Raw genomic sequence first — 15,760 nt, forward strand, 5'->3', positions numbered from 1 at the left:
ACAGCTTGTTCAAAGTCAAGCTAAATCTTTATATCATCTTCATCTTCAAACATAAATAGTACAATTTCACATAAAAGTAGTATTTCGTGTTCTTTATGTTTCATTTTCTTCATATACATATAGGTTCGCATGAAAGGCCGAAGCCAAGTCTTTTATTGATAATATTCTTGTTTCAATGAATATCAAGCTTAAACCCCGGGCGGGATTAATAATAATAAACTTTTATGATATAATACTAAAATATAAATCTCATATACGTTATAAGAAATATATTATACATGAATATAAGTAATAATGATGAATATTAATTGAATATAATAATTATAAGATAATATGAAACTAATTTAATGTATAACTACAAATATACTATTTACATTTATACATTAAAATTTACATTATAAACACAAGTCCAATAATAATTTATGGACGAATATGTTTTAAGTCTGTGTAAGGGATTTTTCAAAAGCCAAGCCGTATTTTCAAATTTTGCCTACCGTTGAAACTGTAAATTTGTAAAGCGGCACGAAGCAGTCATAAGTTTTCAATAACTGCTGAAGTGAGCGCGGGATGTCTTCAGCATTCTTATAAATATCCAAGAGGCAGTCTATCAATGTAAATCTTTGAAGATTATATTGGGGACAGTCAAAGAAAATGTGATCAAGAGTTTGGATGGATCAATTACAGAATTGACAAGTTGGAGAATCTAAAACACCGATCCTAAATAAATGAGCACCACTACGAGAATGTCCCAGACGTAACCGACAAATTGTGGTGTAAAATTTTCTGTGTAAGTATTTTTTCTTTTTAACAAACCAGGGAGGAGTGATTTCGTTTTTAATGTCGGCTAACCATTTGCCCTTTGTTTGAACAACTTGTTGCCAATAATTCTGAAAGTCTTGCAAGAATGTACCTTTAAAATGAGACAGTGCACCTGTATGTGGTATGGGAATGTTCAAAGCAGTATGTATCTGATTACTATTCACAATAGATTTAGCAAGATAATCAGCTTGTTCATTTCCTTCCACGGCTATGTGTGAAGGAGTCCAGAATAAAACAATATCTTTTGTTAGGGATAAGCATTGATATTTGTCTCTAATATTGTAAATGATGAAATTTGATGTAGCATTACATTTAGGATATAGTAAAGCTTTTAAAACACTCATGCCATCTGTAATAATGATCCAATTATTATATGACTGTTCTCCAATATATTCTAGAGCAGCATATATGGCAGCACATTCTGCTCTGTATATACTAGCCAAGGTATTTAACCTATGACCAAACCCACTCCGCAGTTGTATGTCATAAACTGCCATAGAGACAGCAGTATTACTTTTAGATCCATCAGTATAAAGTTGGTTATAATTTTGCCACTCTGACAGCATACTATATACATCTTCCTTATATTTTAATGATTCATTAATAATTATTTTAATAGGTGTATATTTTGAATTATAAGAATTTAAATAACATGGCCAAAGAATACTAGAAAATAGATTATGATCACAAGAAAAATGTAACAAATCAGAGATGCCTTCTACTTGATAGTAGGAATTATTGTCAGTTTGGTTAATATAGTCCTGTATCTTTAATAGGAGTGGATGATTATTAATAGAAGTTAATTTGAGAAAGAATTTTGTTGGTAGATATTTGAATCTAAGAGCTAGTGGGGGAATATTACATTCTACTTGTAATGATATAATAGGAGTAGACCGAAAAGCGCCTGTTATGATCCTTAAGCATTTATTTTGTATTTTTTCTAATTTATTCACTAATGTAATTACTCCACCATAACAAAAGAGGCATACTCAAAATAGCTACGAACTAATGACTTATATAGTGTTAGCAAGATGCGTGGGTCTGCACCCCAATATGTACCAGCTAATGATTTCAGAATATTGCAGGCCTTTAATGCTCGATTTTCTAATATTTCAACATATTTGTGCCATCTAAAATTACTTAAAAACGTAACTCCTAAAAACTTTATTGAATTATCTATTGAAATTTCCTGAGTACCATAATATATTTTTGCATCTCTTATTCTTATAGAATGCTTTGAAAATATTACTACTTTGCTTTTGTCAATACTGACCTCAAGACTAAGATATTGAAAATAAAGCTCCAATTTTTTGAGTGCTACATTAAGATCTAACACAACATTTGATAAATTAAGTCCTGAACTATACACTACTAGATCATCAGCAAATTGGAGGTTAGAAACTCTATTACCCAAAACAATATTTATTTGATTTATGTAGATTATAAAGAGCAATGGACTCAAAATTCCGCCCTGCGATACGCCTCTATATGAATGTCGAGGACCTATTAATTGGTTATTGACTCTAACATAAAGTTTACAACCATGCAAGAAATTGAATATCCAACTAACTATTTTTTCGGGGACATTTAAGGATAGAAGAATGGATGATAATTGTTCTAAATCAACATTATTAAATGCTACAACATCCAAAAAAACACCAGCCAATATCTTATTGTCAATCTGGGCACTATGGATGTCAAGACATAAATGCCGTATACTCTCACAAGCAGAACGACCACATCGAAATCCAAATTGATTATTAGGTAAGAGGTTGTTACTTTCAATATAAAATATTAATCTCTGTTTTATTAATTATTATTAATTGTTCAAAAATTTTACCAACACACGAGCTTAGTGTGATGGGACGATATGAATCAGCTGAACTAGAATCTTTCCCATGCTTTAAAATTGGAATTAGACAGTCTGTTTTCCATTCTTCTGGAATAGTGGAGTTCTTCCAAAGGAGATTTAATATTCTTAGAAACTAAAATATTTAAGTTAGAAGAGTTTAGGAGTTTAAACATTTTATAGGAGAGCCAATCCAAACCGCATGCAGAGTCCTTTCTTGATGATAGACCAGCTTTTAATTCTTCAATAGTAAAAGGGGCAATCATAAAAGCGTTGGTGCTATTTAAAGGATGATTATTGTGAATAATTGTCAAATTTGGTACTGTATCTGGAGTACATTTGTGTAAAAAGTTGGATATCCAATTATTATTAGAATATAAGTTCTTAAATTTCCTCATTTTTGTCCAAATTTGTTTCATTGGCGTTAACCTATTTATGGTGGAGCAAAAATCTGTCCAGGATTTACGACATTCAAGTCTTAATATACAATTTTTCTTTGCTTGAGCTTGCTTAAAATGAATGTAGTTTTGGATATTGTTATTTGATTTGAATAACAGATAAGCCTGTTTGCAATCTTCTACCACTTTAGTATATTGCACATTCCACCAGGGAAGTTGTCGCTTTCTTTTAGGTAGATTAGTAATATTGTTACAGTGGTAGTTGGTTTTAGGTACTGAATTTTCTACCGCTCTAAGAATTATGGAACAGAAGTTATTGTAAGGCTTCTGTAGATTACAATTATTTATATCAAATTGTTTTAACAAGTCATTTACTAAGTTCTCATATTGGTCCCAATTTACTATTTTCAGATTACTGTGTGGAGGAATGTTGGATGGAATTGAAGAAGATTCAGTTTCCGACACTACCATGGAAAATTTTGTGATTGTAGGCAAGTGATAGCTGCCCAAAGAGTCCTGATGAACTTGCCATTTACAGCACAGGAATAATGAAGTTTGTTGTTAGATCTAGTCCATTTGGTCTCCAAGAATTAGTACCCACTGTAGTTGGTTCTATTCTATTCTATTCTTCCTACTGTGGCTTCTGTGGAAGATATACCACAGATTTGCCAGAATCACGTTAGATTAGACTACCAAGCTTTGAGTATGTGTCTTCTAAGTTTAACGGTAATAATCGGTGTTCAGATTACATAAAGTTTAATTTTCTAATAATATCTGAAACAAATAATATACATGCTTGTAAGACTATAAATGACATACACAAATAGAAATACTTAAATAATTAATTAATATAAGTACTAAATAATATTTACAACTTAATCTTATTTATTTTAATATATTTACACAAAATATTTACAAAAGGAGTGTAAACTAGGGAGAGGAGACATTTAACGGAGGTTGGACGGGGGACTTCAGCGGGTATATAATTGTGCAGAGAAGATTGCATTAAGGGACAACTAAAGAATAAATGATCCATGTTTCCCTCATCAAGGCCACAATCACATAGAGAATGATCCCTAATTCTAAGTTTTGCTAGAAAGACTGGAGTGCAGGCATGGTTTAAACGTAAGCGGCATATAGTTGAGATTATTGTTTTATTATGTAGTTGGTTGATCATTATTTAAGAGCATTAAGTCATTATCGTCCATTACATCCATGATATCTCTACCTCTAGAATTGGTTCTATTACAACCCCAAATGGTATGGTGAGCATTAAAATCACCAGCAATTATTAGTGGTTTTGGAATACTATGCAACAGTCTATTAAATTTAGATTTGTCAAAGTTAGTACTGTTGCCAGGACTATAAAAGCTAACAATTGAGATGTCTTTTTGTTTGTATTTAATTTTCATTGCTACATTTTGCAAGGAGTTATCAGAAAATGTTTCTAACTTTTGAAAATAAATGCCATTTCTAACAAAAATTGCTACACCATTGTGATCATTACCACAATCATTTCTTAGTATTGTATAACTGTTATATGAGATAGAGCTGAGTATCAGCAGTAGACTATGAGCAAATCAGTGCATTCACCATTATTTAATATAAGAAAACAACTTTATAAATTAATTACAACTTTTTATAAGCATGACAACATAATAACTGCTTTGTAGTCATAGTAACCAAAAGTCACTAATTTCTTCTTCTATGAGTAAGACCTCTATGATACTCCCCCTCACGATGACCTTCAGGTCTGAGTGACGCCTATCATCTTTAGAAACTTTAACAATCTTGGTTGTGGTAATGCCTTTGTAAAAAGGTTTGCCTCCATATGTTCTGTGTCCTTGTAACGGATGGTCACTAATTTCTTCTGGACACAATCCCGTATAAAATGTTCCTTTATACTGATGTTTCGATCTCTTACCAGTCATTTGGTTGTTTGCTAACATCTGTGCAGCCAAATTATCATTATAGATCGTAACAGTTTGTTGAAAAACTCCAATATCTTCCAACAGATATTTCAAGTGTAAAGCTTCCTTCGTTGCTTCTGTCATCGCCATATATTCGGCTTCTGCTGTTGACAAAGCCACTGTTCTTTGTTTCTTTGATGCGTAACTGATAAGGCCACCACCATACTTAAAAATATAACCGGTATATGAACGACGGTCAACGGTACATGCCGCCCAGTCAGCGTCAGCCATGTCTGTTATTGCCATTCCTGATTGTTTATATCTGATGGTTACATTCTTCGTTCCTTTTAAATAACGAATCACCCTTTTTGCAGCTTGCCAATGTGTATTATCAAAACATGTATTATATTGGCTCAAATAACTAACAGCAAACATTATATCTGGTCTTGTGGCTACAGCGAGGTACATTAGAGATCCAATTAACATTTGGTATGGTATATTCTCCATCTCTGTGAGTCCATTACCCTTCTCCAGTTTCAGACCAGTTTCCATGGGCATTGACACTGGCTTACATTCAGCCATGTTGAACTTATTTATTAAATTTTCAATATAATTCTCCTGTGACAATGTTATTTCTTCCCCTACATGGGTGAATTGTATGCCCAGGCAATGATGGAGTGAACCCATATCTCGTAACTCAAAAACTTTTTGCAGTTTTGTTTTGACTTCTCGTAACAACATTTATGATTTATATGCTAGTATTAAGTCATCCACATAAATGTTTGCAAACAGCTTTTCTACTCCTTTTTCTAATATATACAAGCAAGGATCCGCTGAAGAATTCTTAAATCCGATTTCCAACAATTTCTCATGTAACTTTAAGAACCATTGTCTTCCTGCTTGTTTCAAACCATATATGGCTTTGTTTAGTTGACATATCCCATTATTTTTATATCTATTTATATCTAAAAGCATTTCTTTTGCTTTTTTAATCAACTCTATGTCTTTTCCATGTGTAATTATGTATTTTAAATATTTATCCAGATTTTTCGGCTTCTTCATATAAATTTGTTCATCTAAATCGCCGTTTAAAAATGCAGTACACACGTCTAGTTGGGGTAACTTAAATTTATTTTCAGTTGCATGTGCAATAAGTATTCTAAGAGTACTCATTTTTGCAACAGGTGCAAATGTTTCAGTGTAATCAATTCCTTCTTTCTGATTAAACCCACGCGCCACAAGTCGTGCTTTTCGTCTATCTATTTCTCCCATTGCATTATATTTATATTTTAAAATCATTTTACTATCAATCAAATTTTTGCTTTCGTTCCTGTGTACAATTTTCATAGTATTATTTTTAAGATGAGATTCAATATCGCTTATTATTGCATCTTCCCATTCATCCATGTTCTCGTCTATTTCACAGAGGAATGATTGTTCAGCATCCATCTCATAATCTTGATGCCATGCTGGTGGTTTTCTCTGTCTTTTATCAGTAGAACTAGTCGGATCTATTTCATCTGTTTCTGTATTTGCGTCAACAAATATTTCATCATTGTTCAATTCCTGGTCAGTTTCATCAATTTCATGTTCTTTCAAATCTTTATTATCTTCTACATTTTCTTTTTCAGGAGAAAATATAATTTCTATTTCCTTTTTATTAACTACATCTTGTTTTTGTTCTCCTTTGATCTCGTTTTCATAAAACATTTTGTCCAGTATTTTGACATCTCTGCTAATCATTACCTGGCCTGTTTTTGGGTTGAAAATCCGGTGTGCCTTGTGATTTTCCGAATATCCTACAAAAATTCCAGGTGTCGCTCTGGCTTCAAATTTTCCATTTTTATGTACAAACGCCTTAGTTCCGAATATGTGAAAATGTCTTACAGACGGAACTCTCTTTACCCATTTTTCAAATGGAGTCGCGTTATTAATACTTGTGCAAGGACTACGGTTTGCCAAGTAGTAGTAGCTGTATTAATAACTTCAGCCCAAAAAACTTCTTTCATATTAGCGTCTATCAACATACATCTAGCTTTATCAAGCAATGTCCTATTTTTTCTTTCTGCTAAGCCATTCTGTTCTGGCGTGTATGGTGCGGAAAGTCTCCTTTTGATGCCATTCTCCTTCAAATATTTGTCAAAATTATTGTTAATATATTCTGTCCCATTGTCACTTTGTAAGCATACTATCTTCTTTTTGGTAAATCTTTCAGCCTCATTTTTGAATTCCTCAAATTTTGATAGAGATTCATCCTTAGTTTTCATTGTATATACTCTTTTATATCTTGAATAATCATCTGTAAATGTGATGAAGTATTTGGAACCCCCTTTCGATGGCTGCCTCATGGGACCACATACATCAGTATGCACAATTTCTAATCTTTCATTTGTACGTTTCTCATTGTTAGGTGCATTAAACGGTAGTTTTGTTGCTTTGCCTTTAGCACAGACATCACAGTCTTTAACTGTGTCACTTTTATTGAATTCTAAGCCTTCCATAATTTTCTTATCAAGTGCTTATCATTTGTCCTTCATTTAGATGTGCTAACTTTTATCTTTTTTTTTTGTATCGTAGTTTTCTCTTTTCAATTGTTTATATTTATTTATGTGTAAGTGATTACTCATTTTTCTCTTTTATTCCCGTTTCTGGGCCCATAACCTGTTATATGAGATAGAGCTGAGTATCAGCAGTAGACTATGAGCAAATCAGTGCATTCACCATTATTTATATAAGAAAACAATTTTTTTTTTTGCGCCATTTATTGGCCTGCACGGTTTGTGCGTCAGCCATACAAAAAGGTGAGGAAGTGTGTCATTGGATTGAGAATTGGAACGGAATTTGGAAAAGGATCAGGTAAATTTAGTATATAAATACATAAATGGTTATAATTTTATATCATTAAGAAAAATAAAACTAGCTAAAATTCTATATACATCAATATTTATATTAGATAAAAGGACAGAAATTGAAGTAGGAAAAGGAATTTTAATGTACAAAAGCGAGGAAATAAAAGCGGAACGGTCATGTCGAGGACAGGCAAAGAATATATGATTAAAATCCCCAACGTCATTGCCACACTCACATATATCACTAGGCAAAAGGTTAAGCCTTGCCAGATGCAAGGGAATGCATGCATGGCCCAGCCTCATACGAATAAGAGTCGAAGTGGTAGCTTTACCAAACGTCAGATTTGAAAACCACGGTTTAGGAGGTATATCCACCTGGATCGTGCTGTAATATCGTCTGACTCTCCTTTAGTCTGACTTGAAGAACGCCATATGTGTCCAAGAGTTCAATAACTGGGATTTAGGATGGAGGGCCAAATCACAACAAAAGTTTTGGTACGGAACCAGATCTCCGTCATTGACCGCAGCTTTGGCAAGGCTATCAGCCTTGGTATTGCCAAAGATTCCTGAGTGCCCCGGAATCCAAGCAAAGGAAACTGTGTAATTTTTGCTACAACATTGATACAATAAATCACGACATGCAATAATGACTGGATGATTGTTACTGCTAAAAGGAAATCTGTCCAAGAAATGTATTCCAGAGACTTCAGCAGACCAAAACATTTTCCAGTAAATACTGAAGTCTCTGGAGGCAATTTTATTTTCTGTGCAATGCCAAACTGTTGATGAAAAATGCCAACTCCCACACACTTCTCAGGACCGGGTTTGGAAGAATCACTAAAAACTAATTGGCAATGTTTCCATCGGCTGTCACTGTCAATAATATCCATAAATTTGGCATTGGCAGAAGGATCTTGTTTACAAACACCAAAGTCAAACAAAATAGATGGATTTAAAGTTAATGCATCATAGTTACACAAAATATAGGAAGAAATTAACTTAGAGACTAACAATAAGGCATGGCGGCGACCGCAACAGAGACCGTAACTTGAATGAAAAGAGGATGAGTATAAACTTGAAATGCTCTAAACAGGAACCTGTCACAAAGAAATTGACGTCTGAGGTGCAGGGGGGCTTCAGAACATTCCACCTGCAAAGCGTTAATAGGGCTTGACCGCATAGCTCCCGCAATTATTCTCAGAGCCTTAGACTGGATAATGTCTAACTTATGGAGAGCTCCTGCATTACAGGGTTCAAGTATTAATGTTCCATAGTCTAAAATGCTTCTTATTAGAGCATTATATAGAAGCTTTAGAGAGAAAGGATGGGCTCCCCACCAAACTCCAGAGAGACAACGCAGTATGTTTATAATCTTCTCACATTTGGCACTTATATAGTTGCAATGAGGGCTTCCTGTAAGTCTTGAGTCTAAAATTACCCCAAGAAATGTTGCTTCACTTTTAGTGGGAACTCTAATGTTATTATAAAATACAGATACTGCTGGAGGAAGTCTCATACGTGAGAATAAGACTATAATACTTTTAGGAACCGAAAGGCTTAAAGTGTTATTGTCAAGCCAGACTTTTAGTAACTTAAGGGAATGTGTCATAGTATCAGACATGTTGTCTACAGAATCACCAGACACATAAAGGAGTAAATCATCTGCATATTGGAGTGTGTTAACTTTACCCTTAAGGGAGGCTTCCAGATCATGAGAATATATATTGTAAAGTAAAGGACTTAAAACTGAGCCCTGAGGTAAACCTTTCCAGGCAATACAGGATTGGTAGGAGTCTCCTGATATTATTTTAAGCATTCTACCAGAGAGAAGATTGATTGTGAAGCTTATAAAAATTTGTGGGATATCCAAATTAGTCATTTTTTTGTTTCAGAATTGAAAGGTTGACATTATCATAGGCTGCCGACACATCTAAGAATGCCGCTAACACAGACTTATTGTAAGAAAATGCCAATCTTAAGTCTGTCATAAAAATACTGAGACTATCCATTGTACTCCTGCCTTTCCTAAATCCAAACTGGTTTGGCGATAGTAACCCCTTACTCTCAATAAACCATTCTAGTCTAGTTTTAATTAAATGTTCAGAAATTTTGGAAATAACTGGAGCTAATGCAATTGGTCTGTATGATGATGGATCATTAATCGGTTTGTTGGGCTTGTGTATTGGGATAACTTCATGGATTTTCCATGATGGAGGAATATTACCTGATGTTAAGATTGAATTAATTAAACTGAGAAAATAAGAAAGGCAGGAATCATTCAGGTTTTGAAAAAAGGAATATGGAATTCCATCACAACCAGGGGCTGAGTCCCTTAGTTTTGAAAGAACCCCTTTGAGTTCTGAAAGGCTAAAGGAAATTTATGAATTGCTACTATCATGCTGGGGGAGGAGAGAAAGCTGTGAGTTAGAAGACATATTATCTATAGATGGGACAAATGGTGGAGCTAATCTGTCAAGAAACAAATCAACTGTACTGCTATCCATAAGAGGAGACCTTGGAGGTTTAAAAGAGGATCTGAATCTACGAATATTTTGCCAAACTTCAGATGGAGAAATGTCTGGTGAAATTGAGGCACAAAAAGATTTCCAGCCATTGAATCTTTTTTGTTTTAATAATTTACGTGTTTTAGTTATAATATTACAAAGAACATTAAAATTTTGTGATGTAGAATTTTCTCTGTAATTTTTTTCAGCTATCTTTCTCTCAGCTATCGCAGCAGAACACTCACTGTCCCACCAAGGAGGTGATGATATATACCCATTGCCATTATTATTTTTAATAGGAAAAACTTCCTCAGCAGCCTGTAGTAGGGCCTGTGTAAAAGCTTCATTACAAAGATGATTATTGCTATCATTTAGTGGAGGTATGGTTGATAAATTTTGTTGAACTTTATCTCTATATAATGACCAGTTAGCATCCTTAAGTTTATGTTTTAACCGGGAAGGAGACTTTGACATCTTTTCGCTAATTTTTTGAGGAAATGATACAATTAGTGGAAAGTGATCACTTCCATATGAAGACGATAGAGGCCACCAGTTTAATGTAGGGGCAAGGGAGGGACTACACAGGGTTAGGTCTGGTGCACTAATACCCTCATGGGGCTGTGACCTTCTAGTAGAACAGCCAGAGTTTAGAAGGCATAAATTATTATCATCTAAGATGTCTAAGATTCTAGCCCCATAATGATCAGACTTAGAACTTCCCCACATAGAATGTTGTGCATTGAAATCTCCCATGACCAAAATAGGGCGCGGGAGTGAAGATAGAATGCTACAAATATCATCAAAGACTTCAGTGGAAGGGTGAGTGAGGTAAGTGAGTGAGTGAGTATATACATATTTACAAAACAAATATTATTTACACTAGCAGCAATAATGGAAAATTTATCACTGTGATTAGGGATGGGTATGTGGACAAAGGGCACACCTCCTCTAAGAATTAGTGCAACTCCACCATACCCATCTGTTCTGTCTTCTCTAAGACAGATATGTCCTGGAATTCTAAAATTGAATCCGGGACGAAGCCAAGTCTCTTGAAGAGAGACTGCAAATGGTTTGTAACTATTCAATAAATAAATTAGGTCACTTTTTTTACTATTAATACTCCGGCAATTCCACTGAATCACTAGAGACTGGTTTTGTGGATGGTCCTGACTGGCCATGATTTAAAAAACTTTTCAAAGTAGCAGCATCGTTGGACGGTATTTTAATTATATTAGATTGTGAAAGGTACTGAATGATAGAAATGATGAGATCCTTTGTTATTATTCTGACAAATCATTGTAATTTTTGAGACAACCTGTAGAAATGGAAGAAATGTTGCTGTAATCTTGGATAAGCTCTGCATGCGCTTTTTGATCATATCCCTTACTAGCATTTCTGGGACGAACTTTGGGTTTCAAGAATACTGTTTGCCTATATGACTGTGTGGGACTCTTAGAAAGGCTTGTTAAATTATTGGGGTTGGAATAAGTAATAGTTGGACCAGTAGGGGCCGATGAAGCAGAAGCAAGAACGTCAGCATAAGATTTCGAAACTGGTGGATGGACTTTACTGGCTTCTGAATAAGATATAGAGTTTCTAGCCACTGTTTCTTTAATAGCTTTTTGTCTAGCATACTCCGGGCACTTTTTGTCTGTTGCGAAATGGGAACCAGAACATAAGATACAGACAGCATCATTCCTTTCAGTCTCACAGCTTATACCTGAATGGTTGTCACCACATTTGTAACACCTTGGAGTGCCTCTGCATTGCATTTTGGTGTGACCAAAACGGCAGCAATTAAAACATTGCAGCGTGGGGAAAATATAAAGCTCTACAGATAAGGAGTTGAAACATATAAAGACCCTGGGCGGTAACACCTTCCCGTCAAAGGTTAAAACTACGGTCTCAGTTGGAATGAACTTGGGTGTCTCTCCATCATATACCTTTCGGTTTAATCTCCGAACTTTCAAAATGCTTCCACAGTTCTGCGGAAGCTCAATACTTTCTATAATATCTTTCTCATCCCAGTCACATGGCACACCTCTCACAATTTCCATGCGGGTGATAGTGAAGGCCGGAATAAATGCTTTGTATTTATTAACATCAAGAGATTTGTGATCTAGAAATGTGTTAGCACCCTGAAATGTTTTAAATTGTAAAGACAACCTATTCCTTCCAATCTTTTTGATGCTTCCCTCTACAATGTTTTTTATCAAACTTTTTTTAAGGAAAAATCCAAATTGTACTGGGTGAATAGATCCGGTTTGATTTGGTTGTAAGATTTTTTGAACATGGACAACATAAGGTGCGCCTTATGTTGTCCATGTTCCTTGTCCATGTCCTTGTCCATGTTCATGACCCTGCGGGGTCTGACGCGTGGTAAAGTGACCGAGCAGAACGAGGGTTACTTGTGATATTATTAGACTGAACAGCCTCATTATGGTGGATTTCAGTGTTTTTATCATTAGACTCAAGCATGTTAGGAATAACATTATCCTTCAAATCATTGGGGTAGTGTTGGGAATCTGATGGACCCTTATATCTGTGATTTTTTCTCTTTCTTTGATTTCTATCTGAGATTCTCTTTCTTTTAATTGATTTCGTGTTTTCCGAACAGTCCGTATCTATAATTGAACTTTCCGTTTCCATTCCCGACGCATCTATTGTGACTACATAAGACACCTGGAGGGATGCCCCTCCAGGGTCTTCGGGCTCCAACATGGACGCCAAGAGAAAAATTCTATTTACATATAATACAATAAAATGACTTACCAGGCGAAGAAAAAAAAACTAAATCTATAAATAATAAACACTAACTACTTATATATACACTTTACAACTTAACTGATCCTATAATATCAAATTAATTTAACTTTCAAAAGTTTTGCCAAAAAAGGACGTCCGCCTACTTCTACACTTCCCGCCTTTTTTTCGAAAACAACTTTATAAATTAATTACAACTTATAAGCATGACAACGTAATAACTGCTTTGTAGTCATAGTAACCAAAAGTCACTAATTTCTTCTTCTATGAGTAAGACCTCTATGATAATAACCTCTGATAGAAAACTGTATTGTTGGTTTAAGCCAAGTTTCTGATATAAGTGCTATGTGTATGTCCTGCTCATAAAGAAGGTTTTGAAGCTCAAGTCTGTTACTCAACAGACTTTGAGCATTCCACTGTACTATGTTAAGTTTGTGACAGTTGAATGTGACGTTTTATTTTTAATTTCTATGGTATCTTTAATAGCTGAACGAATTGCGTGTGAGCTAATGCTTTGATTCTGTGTTTTATTTAGTGTAATGACTTTTATTATTGATTCTGTGATTAGGTTCATTGCTGCTGGATTGGATAAAATTAAATTAATGATGTCTTGTGTGTTCTCTGTCTTATTGAGTGATGGAAAGTTTGTTGTATTTTTAAATAAATCTGATAATGGTGTTTTACTTTTATTTTTACTATCCAATATCTTTTTTTGTTTTATAGGGCATTGACCTGATACTGCAAGATGGTTACCTTTACAGTGCACACATACTGCTTTGTCAATAGGTATAGCACATTCTTTATATGAATGATTTTCAGTGCAGATTGAGCAACGCTGAGCATTCTTACAGAATTTAGCCAAGTGGTCAAACCTAAGGCATCGGAAACACTGCTTAACTGGCGGCACATAAGGTCGCACTGGTAGACGTCACATCTTTAAGTGAACGTAATCTGGGAGTGAAGTAGATGACGCAAAGGTAATAATGACTGCCTGTGTAGGTTGTAATTTATAACCACTATCGGATTTGTTTTTTTTTCATTATACGCCGAACAGAAATATTTTTTTTTGCACTTGACAAAGATTTGAAAATTTTTTTTTTGTTGGACATATCAATGGGTACGGAGGAAATCACTCCAGACAATTCAGTGGCACCAGCTGGGATGGACGCCTTAATATTTTGTTCCCTTAAAAATGTCGTGTTGTCTAGGAATGTATTAGCCAAATTGGGTCGTTCAAACACTACTCCTATCTTATATTTGTTGAGTTTCTTAAGATATTTAATGCCTTTAATGAAGCGCGATTAGTAGCTACTAAGAGTAAGCATGTCACGACTACCAAGTGGCTGTTCAGTGACACTCTCTATGAAGACTATAAATTCATGACCGGCACCTGCATCTTCCGGATATCGGCGACAATAGTCGGCCACCCTATATGGCAAATAAAAGTTCTCGTGGTCTTCCAAAACTGTACGCGAATCTGAGTATTCGCTACTTTCAGAGGTGGAATCTAAAATAGACTCACCTTTATCTCGTTCCGGCTTGGTTTTTTTCCGCCTTTTCGACATCTCTTAGCACAAACCTAAATCACTAAATATATAGACTTTTACTTATACTAAACAAATTATATACAAATACTTAGATACTTTTCAAAAATATGAGGATTATATACAATATAATAGAAATATTTAATTTTATAGTTAAAAAGACCGCCTTAAGCAACCAACAGTTCCCTCGCTTTTCATGCCCAAAGACAAAGAGGATGTAAGTAAGTACTACGTAAGAGGCGGGACTACCAAAGTGAAATTGAAATTTAGTTTAGTATGAAACGTGCAGTGATTTGACATAAGTTTGAAATAATTACAGTATAGCTATTGGCGACGAAGTATAATCCGGTTAAGTTTAAAAGTGAATAAGCAGTTGCTTAAAACGTGGTGGTTTTCGGCTATCTCCGTTTTTATCGGTTTTTTTTGGAGAGTTTCGCTAGGCTGGCCAAAGATATCTAAAAAAATTACGACAAAAAATGTAAGTCATTAATTTAATTCAAATTCAAATATTTTTATTCAAAATAGGATGTGAAATCACTTATTGAAAGTAAAATAAAAAATTTCAACCATTCCAAAGTGAATGCCTCAGGCATGAGAAGAATGGGCGCAACAAACTCAGCGGGCTTTTTTTTTCATCAAAAATTGTTTTACAATCAAAGTAACATTTACAAAGTAATATTGTACAATTAAACTTATTATTTAATAGCCTGAGGGCGGTCGCTCCATTCCCAATCTGTGGTATCATTAAGAAAGTCATTTATGTTATAGTAACCTTTACCACACAAACGTTTTTTAACAATTCTTTTGAATAACGTAACACCTTTGTTTTGAACATTTTCTGGGATCTTGTTGTAAAAGCATATACATCGCCCCACAAAAGACTTACTAACTCGACTAAGCCGAGTAGTAGGCATCATCAGTTTATGTCTGTTCCTGGTGTTAACATTATGGTTATGACAGTTTCTGGCAAATTCATTTATGTGCCTATGAACATACATTACATTATCAAGAATATATTGAGAAGCAACAGTCAAGATGTTAATTTCTTTGAATTTTGCTCTCAATGATTCTCTAGGACCTAGGTTATAAATAGCGCAAATAGCCCTCTTCTCCAGCACAAATAT

General features: G+C 34.6%; 2 long non-coding RNA genes across 2 annotated transcripts; both read left to right on the forward strand.

The window, feature by feature from the left end:
* Positions 1-2,398: 2,398 nt before the first annotated feature.
* On the forward strand, positions 2,399-14,020 carry LOC126976993 (uncharacterized). The gene is made up of 3 exons (XR_007732073.1): positions 2,399-2,583; positions 13,816-13,878; positions 13,944-14,020. It is a non-coding gene; the product is annotated as an uncharacterized LOC126976993 (long non-coding RNA).
* Positions 9,201-10,516, forward strand: LOC126976991 (uncharacterized). The gene is made up of 2 exons (XR_007732071.1): positions 9,201-9,583; positions 9,718-10,516. It is a non-coding gene; the product is annotated as an uncharacterized LOC126976991 (long non-coding RNA).
* Positions 14,021-15,760: the final 1,740 nt, after the last annotated feature.

Source organism: Leptidea sinapis, chromosome 43, assembly GCF_905404315.1.
Source record: "Leptidea sinapis chromosome 43, ilLepSina1.1, whole genome shotgun sequence".
Classification (NCBI taxonomy): Eukaryota; Metazoa; Arthropoda; class Insecta; order Lepidoptera; family Pieridae; genus Leptidea; species Leptidea sinapis.